Genomic DNA, 10,222 nt, shown 5'->3' with positions numbered 1-10,222 from the left:
TCAAAAAACAAACAAACAAAAAACAAAATTAACCATCACAGGTACTATTCCAGCAGGAAACCATTGTATTCTTTGTCACCATTGCCTTCAAATAAAATCCTCAAATAAACTTCATTCCAGCATCTTGGATGGTGTCTCAGGCAGAGCCGTTTGTTTTTCTGGACATTAGGGATCAGAATAGTTTCAGCTATTATAAATTTCAGACTGATCTGAATAAAAACTTTAATCACATCTCGAATTAAAAGCCTGTCCTTCCTTATTCTCCCAGAAGCTTGAAGTAGGAAAGGAGGAGGTAAGATCTGCCTTTTTCTTCCACTCTCTACCTCTTGTCTCACTTGCTAGATGCTCTGGGGTTAGCCAGGTAGGAAGGGCTAGAAGTTGAGAGCTATATATAGGTATATTTTTTAACCTAGCCAGTCCTAGTCTGCAAAAACCTCCTGTGTAGCAAACATCTAAATACTGATAATTTTTCAATAAGGGGCTTTTGTGGGTTCTTTGGAGACTCTCCATTGGAGACCTCTGATAGTGCAAAATTTCCTGATATGGTGCCCTCTTATGACATGCCCTCGTCCCTACTTCAGCAATTTACAGCACGTCACGTCTTTCTGGCTGGACGCTGGTCAGCAGCCTTCTTGGGTGGAGTCTCTGCAGCATCTGCTCTGCATTTTGCCTCACTAAGCTCTGAAAGTGTGATGCTCTCTCTTCTTCATTACAGACAGCGCCAGCCAGCCTCTCCCGCTTGGACTTTTCTAGGGGAGAATCAGGCACCCGTCTCTGTACTTCCCAAACTCCAGGGAACACAGGTCAGTCCTCTGTGGTAGGCAGAATAAGAGTGTCTCACGGATGTCCACACCCTAATCTCTGGAACCTGTGAATATGTTACCTTACCTGGCAAAACGAGCTTTGCAGATGTGATTGAGGTTATGGACCTTGAGTAGGAGAGATTATCCTGGGTTATCCATGTGGGCCCAGTCTAATTAATTCACCACAGGAATCCTTAAAAGTGGAGAACCTTTTTAGGTGGCTATAGTCAGGGAGAGAGATGTGACTACAGAAAAAGGGCAGAGACATATGACATGAGAAAAATGTTGCTTGCCATTGCTGACTTGAAGATGGAGGAAACAGCCACAGGCCAAGTCAGTGAATAACCTCCAGGAGCTGATAATGGCCCTCAGCTACAGCCAACAAGAAAGCATGTGTCTCGGCTGGGCATGGTGGCTCATGCCTGTAATCCCAGCACTTTGAGAGGCCTAGGCGGGTGGATCCCTTGAGGTCAGGAGTTCGAGACCAGCTGACCAACATGGTGAAACTCTGTCTCAACTAAAAATACAAAAATTAGCCGGGCGAGGTGGCGGGCGCCTGTAATCTCAGCTACTTGGGAGACTGAGGCAGGAAAATCGCTTGAACCTGGGAGGTGAAGTTTGCAATGAGCCAAGATTGCGCCACTGCACTCCAGCCTGGGCAACAGAGTGAGACTCCGTCTTAAAAAAAAAAAAAAAAGAGAAAACGTGTATCTCAATCCCACAACTGCAAGTAAGTGAATTTTGCCAACAACCTAACTGATCAGGAGACAGATTATTCCATAGAGCTTCTAGAAGTCTGCTCAGTTTGCTGACACCTTGATTTTAGCCTGAGATTCCTACTAGATTTCTGTTTTACAGACTATAAGATGATACATTTGTGTTGTTTTAAGCCACTAAATTTGTGGCAATTTTTTTAATGGCAGCAATAGAAAACTAATGTACTCGCAGATTTTCTCGCTGGGTCTACCACTTCTGCCTTTTAGTAAGCAGGCAGGTAAGAAGATGGTGAGATGGTGTTCTTTTTTTTGGCAGGGACTGTCTGCTTCCATTCTCTACCATTGCTTCTCTTGTGACTCCTCCTGCATGGTTTGGGAAGGCAACAGAATGTTTTTCTTTTTCTTTTCTTTTTTTTTGAGATGGAGTCTCACTCTTGTCGCCCAGGCTGGAGTGCAGTGGCGCGACTTCGGCTCACTGCAACCTCCGCCTCCTGGGTTCAAGTGATTCTCCTGCCTCAGCCTCCTGAGTAGCTGGGATTACAGTCATGCGCCACCACGCCAACTAATTTTTGTATTTTTAGTAGAGATGGGGTTTCACCATATTGGCTAGGCTAGTTTCAAACTCTTGACCTGAGGTGAGCCACCTGCCTGCCTTCCAAAGTGCTGGGATTGTAATCATGCCTATAGGTGTGAGCCACTGCCCCTGGCCAACAGCACGTTTCTCTATACCATGGATTGACAACTTTGTTGTCCTCACTCTTATATATAGGCTGTAGGCTGGAGGTGGATTTCTTGATGTGTCCAGATCTTACTGTCTTATTCACAATGTAGAGGCAGGAAAAGTCTCATATAGCATTGTTGGACACATTTCACAAATCTTTGTCCCTTGTTATATGTTTCAGTGCAAGCACATGTAGACCATTTTTAAGCATTTCTATTCCTCACCAGCTACCTGAATTCCCTCTGCCTGCATGAGGTCTACTTCATGGAAATACTGTTACTGATTGTCCTCTGCATTTTAATGAACATACCTCTGATGTTGGACTATGCACTGTTGGTTCTATTGCCTGTCTGAAATTAATTTTATTTAATCAAAATAAAATCTTTAATCATATCTCTAATTAAAAACCTCTCCTCCCATGTTCTCCCACAGGCTTGAAGTAGGAAAGGAGTAGGTAAGATCTGCTTTTTCTTTCACTCTCCATCTTTGTTTGTTTGTTTGTTTTTGAGACTGAGTTTTGCTCTTATTGCCCAGGCTGGAGTGCAATGGTGCGATCTTGGCTCACTGCAACATCTGCCTCCTGGGTTCAAGTGATTCTCCTGCGTCGTCTCCCTAGTAGCTGGGATTACAGGCGCCTGCCACCACGCCTGGCTAATTTTTTGTATTTTTAGTAGAGACAGGGTTTCATGATGTTGGCCAGGCTAGTTGTGAACTCCTGACCTCAGGTGATCCACCTGCCTCAGCCTCCTAAAGTGCTGGGATACAGGCATGAGCCATCATGCCCAGCCCCACTCTCTACCTCTTGTCTCACTTGCTAGATGCTCTGGGATTAGACAGGTGGGAGGAGCTAGAAGTTGAGAGCTATTTTTTTGTTTTTGACCTAGCCAGTCCTACTCTGCAAAAACCTCCTGTGTAGCAAATGTCCAGCTGACCAAGTCAGCTCTTTCAGCACATAGCCAGCAGGACATCATGGCTCATGCCTGAGCCTTCCAGAGCACAAACAGAGCCTCAGGTTTGCAAGGATAGAAGGCACCCTAAAGATCAGCTGTTTCACTGCTTCTCTTCTCCCACTCTTTGGGCTTGAATCCTCCCTCTTCACTGGTCTTCCAGGATACATATATGGCATATATCCGTAGGGGATCTCAGTACTTATTTTTTAAAAACATATATAAATTAATTTTTTTTTAATGATTAAAAATTTTTTTTCTTTTTCTTTTTTAATTTTCAAAAATTTTCCATTTATTGGAATACAGGCGGTATTTGCTTACATGAATAAATTCTCTTTTTTAATATTTTTTGAGATGGAATTTCATTCTTATTGCCCAGGACAGAATGTAATGATGCGGTCTCACCTCACTGCAATCTCTGCCTCCCGGGTTCAAGTGATTCTCCTGCCTTGGCCTCCTGAGTAGCTGGGATTACAGACACCCACCACCACACCTGGCTAATTTTTGTATTTTTAGTAGAGACAGGGTTTTACCATGTTGGCCATGCTGGTCTCCAACTCTTGACCTCAGGTGATCTGCCCACCTTGGCCTCCCAAAGTGCTGGGATTACAGGTGTGAACCACTGCACCCAGCCATGAGTAAGTTCTTTAGTGGTGATTTGTGTGATTTTGGTGCACCCATCACCCAAGCAGTATACACTGCACCATAGTGGTAGTCTTTTATCCTTCACCCCTCTCTCAGTCTTTCAACAAGTCATCAAAGTCCACTGTATCATTCTTATGCCTCTGCGTCCTCATAGCTTAGCTCCCACATATCGGTGAGAACATATGATGCTTGCTTTTCCATTCCCAAGTTACTTTACTTAGAGTAATAGTCTCCAGTCTCATCCAGGTCACTGCAAATGCTGTTAACTCATTCCTTTTTATGGCTGCATAGTATTCCATCATATGTATATACCACAGTTTCTTTATACACTCATTGATTGATGGGCATTTGGGGTGGTTCCACGATTTTGCAATTGTAAATTGTGCTGCTATAAACATGCATGTGCAAGTATCTTTTTCAAATAATGATTTATTCTCTGGTGGCACCTTATTCTGTTATGGAGATTTTCTCTGAGTTCTTTTGAGGGCAGGGAACAAATCTTAACCATTGCGTCAACATCAACGCCAGCTCAGAGCCTGAAGCCTCACAGGAACTCAGTGAATGAATGAGTGAATGAATGAATGCATATTTTTGAGTCCCAAACTGGCTTCCCTGTAGTTTCCATAAGGTAGTCCTTGGGTAATTCAGAATGATTTAAATCCCCTCTCTACAGCATGACCTTTAACTGTAAGAAGCTATCCTGTCCTAATTAAGTGTTTCATTCTCATTTGATATATTTTCAAACCCTTAAATGATATTCCCACACATCAGTTACAACCTTTTCTGTTTTAGTTATATAATCACCTCCTAAAGAATGTTCAGCTTTCTGGAAGGCATTCAGCTTGAGGGTGGGGTGGAAGTGATTGTGTAACTATTGCAAAAGCCTGTGGTTTGAATCTTTCCAAAAGTCTTATCTCAGCAGCTCAGACGCAGTACTCTGCCAATAGTCACAGCTTCTCTGTTTCCCATTGTGTCATCTGCAGACAGCCCTGACGAGGGCTGAGAGCTCATATGGAAAGTGTCATGGTGTGTTTTAAGTGTAACAGAATATCCAATGGGACTTTTCATGGTGTCTTGAAATTTTATCTGAATCCCCAACGTTGAAAGCAAAAGGTGATAATTATCCCCAGATTTCTGAATAGGATATTAGCACAGACATATCCATGTAGAAATTATGAAACGGCAGCAAAACTAGTATGGTGATTATCAACCTCAGTCATATCCTCCAGCTGAAAAGGAGGAAGGGGATTAGAAAGTGGCTTTGGGATAGGGATAGTGTCATGGCATTTCCTGTTCTCTTCCTCTGGGGAAACTCTTGAGAGAGTTCAGGGCTCCTGTGGTGTCCTGGGATTCGAGTGGAGGAGGAGAGATTATGGAGTGGGTATGTGTCTTCCGGCAGTTAGGGACATAAATGAATGGAAACTAGGGTTTGCTTCCTGCCTGGTGAGTTGGGGATTTGTGGGGGATTTGTGGGGGATTCAGGGAATCCTGAACAGGTTGTAGTGGAACCTGTTTACACTGCCAGAATTTGTAATGGTGAGGGCATGCGTTTCTGAGGAGCTACAATGGAAAACAGCTGGCTTTGAATCAGAAGTGTTGCCTATGGGGTGAAGAGACCCCAGCAATGAGCTGTTACATGCTGTACCTCTGAGCAGGAGCTGAGAAATTTGCAAGAAACTTCTGGGAGAAGGCAGGGCATGGTGACTCATGCCTGTAATCTAGCACTTTGGGAGGCCAAGATGGGTGGATCACTTGAGGTCAGGAGTTTGAGACCAGCCTGGCCAACATGACGAAACCCCATCTCTACTAAAACTACAAAAGTTAGCTGGGTGTGATGGTGCATGTCTGTAATCCCAGCTACTCGGGAGGCTGAGGCAGGAGAACCTCTTGAACCTGGGAGGAGGAGGTTGCAGTGAGCTGAGATGCACCACTGCACTCCAGCCTGGTCAACAAAAAGAGACTCTGTCTCGAAAAGAAAAAAAAAAAAGAAATTTCTGGGAGAAGTGGGAGAGTGTACTGGCTTTGAAGGGAGTTTTTCAGCCAGGTGGTCCCCACAGAGAGCCTTCAAAAGTCCCACAAATTCTTCCCACTGGAGAGAGCCAGCATGTGGGCTCCTCCTACCCCAAGGCCATGGCATACTGTATTACAAGAGCATCTGCCACAAAGATATATTTGCCCTTCTTCCCTTAATCCCCCTGCTCCCTGACTGGACCCTGGAGAGCCCAGACACAGCAGAGTGAGAGGGAGGCATGTGAAGGAGATGGAAGAAGAGCAGATAGTTCCTCCTTCCCATGCTGTAGGTCACCACACCAGGCTGAGACTGTACTGAGTACACGATTGAAGTATTTTTTTTTCTTTCTTTTTATTTTTTTTCAGGGGCAGGGTCTCATTCAATTGCCCAGGCTGGAGTGCAGTGATCTGATCATAGCTCACTGTAACCTCAAACTCCTAGGCTCAAGAGATCCTTCTGCCTCTGCCTGCTTAGTGGCTAGGACTACAAGAATGTACCACCATACCTAGCTAATTTTAAATTTTTTGTAGTGATGGGGTCTTGCTATGTTGCCCAGGCTGGTGTTGGACTCCTGGCCTTAAGCAATCCCCCTACCTTGGCCTCCCAAAGCCCTGGGAATACACACATGAGCCATGGTGCCTGGTCTGAAGTTTTTAATAGAAATGTTTAATGAGTTTTCATTTTTGAAAGTAATTTCAAAATCTATGAGAGAAGCCTGAGATATTTCCCAGAGGTGGGGAAGGATGCTGTGATGGATCATATTCTGAAGGGGCTATCAGAGAAACATGAAACTGTTTTCTGTTTGTACACTAATGAGCTTAGCTCATCTGATAAACTTAACAAGTGAACAATAATTTTAGGTACATTCTAGAGAGGCTAGTCCCAAGGAATAGCTGGGCAACACACTATTCTCTAGAACTTTGGTATTATAGACTTGTTTTAAAGTTTTTGATATTGTTATTTAATTTCTTGAGGTAATAATAACCTTTGTTGACCAGTTACTATGTGCAGGCACTCTGACAAAATGCATTGCAATGTTCTTTCATTTAATTTCACCAATTCTGCAATATAGGAATTTTATCTTTATTCTACAAAAATAAGGAAATTGTATGTCACAGAAGTTAACCAACTTGTACAATACAATGATGCTAATGAATAGCAGAGATAGGGTTTAAAAAGTTCTTATTTTGAAATAATTTTACAATTACAGAAAAGTTGCAAAAATAGTACAGTGAATCCCATATATTCTTCCTTTAGCTACTCCTAGTGTTAACTTCTTACATAACCATATTATAACTATTAAAACTAGGAAAGTGACATTGATACATTTTTTATTTTTTTTTTCTGAGACAGAGTCTTGCTCTGTTACCCAGGTTGGAGTATAGTAGCGCGATCTTAGCTCACTGTAACCTCCGCCTCCCAAGTTCAAGCAGTTCTCCTGCCTCAGCCTCCCTATTAGCCGGGATTACATGCTCTCACCATCATGCCAGGCTAATTTTTGTAGTCTTAGTAGAGACAGGGTTTCACTGTGTTGGCCTGGGCTGGTCTCGAACTCCTGACCTCATGTGATCCACCCTCCTCAGCCTCCCAAAGTGCTAGGATTACAGGCGTGAGCCACTGTGCCTGGCAATACAATATTATTAACCAATAAGGTCTATAGACCTTATTCAAATGTTGAGGTTCCTCAATTTTCCTAATGAACATTCTTTTTGTGGTCACAATCCAACCCTTGGTCCCACATTACATTTAGTTGTCATGTTTTCATAGTTTCTTTCTAAATCTTTCTTTGCATCATTAATTTTAAGATTGGGAAGGACATTAAAGGTCTTCTACATGAATCATCCTGTGGATTCTCAAAATCCCTGCTGTTCATTATTTGCACGAAGACACTGCCAGTGGTGGTCTGTCCTAAATGGGGCCACCTCTATTAGAAGGTCCACATTTGCTTTCTTAAAGCTCCCACCTGTTAGTTCTGGTTTTTACCTTATACTTGCCATTTAGAACAAGGCCAATTTCCCTTCTATATGATAGCTTTCAAATATATGAAGACCATTATATTTCTACTACCACTGGAACCCCACCCTGCAGTCCTGCCACCAAATCCTTTCTTTTTTACAATGGGCATCTTTAATTCCATCAGCTGTTCCCCATATGTCATGGGTTTAAGTCTTTCTGCTTAAAACTATGGACTTTGCCCTAAAATAGCTTCAAACTAGTTTGGGCCATTGTACCCTGAACTAGCTCCAGTTCGTATACATAGATGTAGATGTTGGTCTGTCTACAGCTGACCCTTGAACAATGTGGGAGTTAGGGTTGCTGACCCTGGAGAGTTGAAAATTTTTAAATTACTTTTGCCTTCTCCAAAACTTAACTACGAATAGCCCACTGTTTACCAGAAGCCTTACTGATGACATAAACAGTTGATTCACACATATTTTGTGTGATATATCTATATTACATACTGAATTCTTAAAATAAAGTAAGATAGAGAAAAGAAAATGTTATTAAGCAACTTGTAAGGGCTGAGTGTGATGGCTCATGCCTGTATCCCAGCACTTTGGGAGGCCGAGGCGGGCAGATCACTTGAGGTCAGGAGTTCAAGACCAGCCTGGCCAACATAGTGAAATCCTGTCTCTAGTAAAAATACAAAAATTAGCTGGGCGTAGTGGTGCATGCCTGTAATCCCAGCTGCTTGGGAGGCTGAGGCAGGAGAATTGCTTGAATCTGGGAGGTGGAGGTGGCAGTGAGCCAAGATCACATCATTGCACTCCAGCCTGGGCAATAGAGTGAGACTCCATCTCAAAAAACAAACAAACAAACAAACAAAAAACAAAGAAAACTCATAAGGAAGAGAAAATATATTTACTATTCATCAAGTGGAAGTGGATCATCATAAAAGTCTTTATTCTTGTCATCTTCACATTGAGTAGGCTGAGGAGGAGGAGAAGAGAGATTGGTCTTGCTGTTTCAGGGATGACAGAGGCAGAAAAAAATCTCTAGCCTTGATCTAGCCTGCCCTCCTATAAATAGGACTTAATGAGATACACAATTATAGAATTGCCCCTGCTTTTTGACACTGCCAAATCCAGAGAGAATCCAAAAATCCATATCCTATAGCAAGTCCTTTCTGTCACTTTCATGCTGACATTCCCCATGGTTCCCAACAGCCTGCATTCTCTCCCACTGCAACTGGTAATACATCCAACTTGTTCAATGTGCTACAGGTTGTGTGGAGTGTAGAAGGATTCCTTTTCTCTCTCTTCTCACCGAGACTTGTTATCTTTCAGCTTTTTGTTAATAGCCACTCTAAAAGGTGCTGTCTCATTGAAGTTTTAATTTGCATTTTCCTAATGATAATGATGTTGAGCAATGTTTCATGAACCTGTTAGCTGTTTTTAAGTTTTCTTTTGAGAAATGTCTGTTCAGGTCTTTTGCCCATTTTTAAATTGGGTTATTGGTTTTTTTTTTGCTATTGAGGTATTTGAGTTCTTTCTATATTTTGGATATTAACCCCTTATCAGATGTATAATTTGCAAATATTTTCTCCCACTCTGTGGGTTGTCTCTTCACTTTGTTAGTTGTGTCCTTTGCTGTGCAGAAGCTTTTTAATTTTGTGCAACCTCATTTGTCTATTTTTGCTTTTGTTACCTGTGCTTTTGGCATCATATCCAAAAAGTCATTGCCCAGACTGATACCACGGAGATTTCCCCCTGGGTTTTCTTCCAGTAGTTTTACAGTTTCAGGTCTTATATATAAGCCTTTATTTCATTTAGAGTTGATTTTTGTATTTAGTGTGAGATAAGATTCCAATTTTATTCTTCTGTATGCGGATATCCAGTTTTTCCAACACCATTTCTTGAAGAGACTGTCCTTTTCCCATTGTGTGCTCTTGACAACTTTGTCAAAGATCAATTGGCTATCAAGTGTGGGATTTATTTCTGGGATTTCTATTCTGTTCCATTGTTTGATGTATCTTTTTTTTTTTATATCAGTACCATGTTGTTTTAATTAGAATCACTTTATAATATATTTTAAAATCGGGGAGTGGGATGCCTCTAGATTTGTTCTTTTTGTTCCAGATTGTTTTGGCTGTTCAGTTTTTTGTGATTCCATATGGATTTAAAGGATTGCTTTTTTCTATTTCTGTGAAAATGTAATGGAATTTTGATAAGGATTGCACTGAATCTGTAGAATGCTTTGGGCAGTAGAGACATTTTAATGTTGATTCTTCCAATCTGTGAACATGGATTATCTTTCAATTTATTCGTGTTTTCTTCACTTTTTTTTTTTCATCAGTGTGTTTTAGTTTTCAGCACATAGGTCTTTCAAAACTCCTTGGTTAAATTTATACCCAAGTATTTTATTTTTCTGTTGCTATT

Source organism: Macaca mulatta, chromosome 11 (assembly GCF_049350105.2).
Source record: "Macaca mulatta isolate MMU2019108-1 chromosome 11, T2T-MMU8v2.0, whole genome shotgun sequence".
In the NCBI taxonomy this organism is placed as follows: Eukaryota; Metazoa; Chordata; class Mammalia; order Primates; family Cercopithecidae; genus Macaca; species Macaca mulatta.
This window is presented reverse-complemented; position numbering follows the sequence as displayed.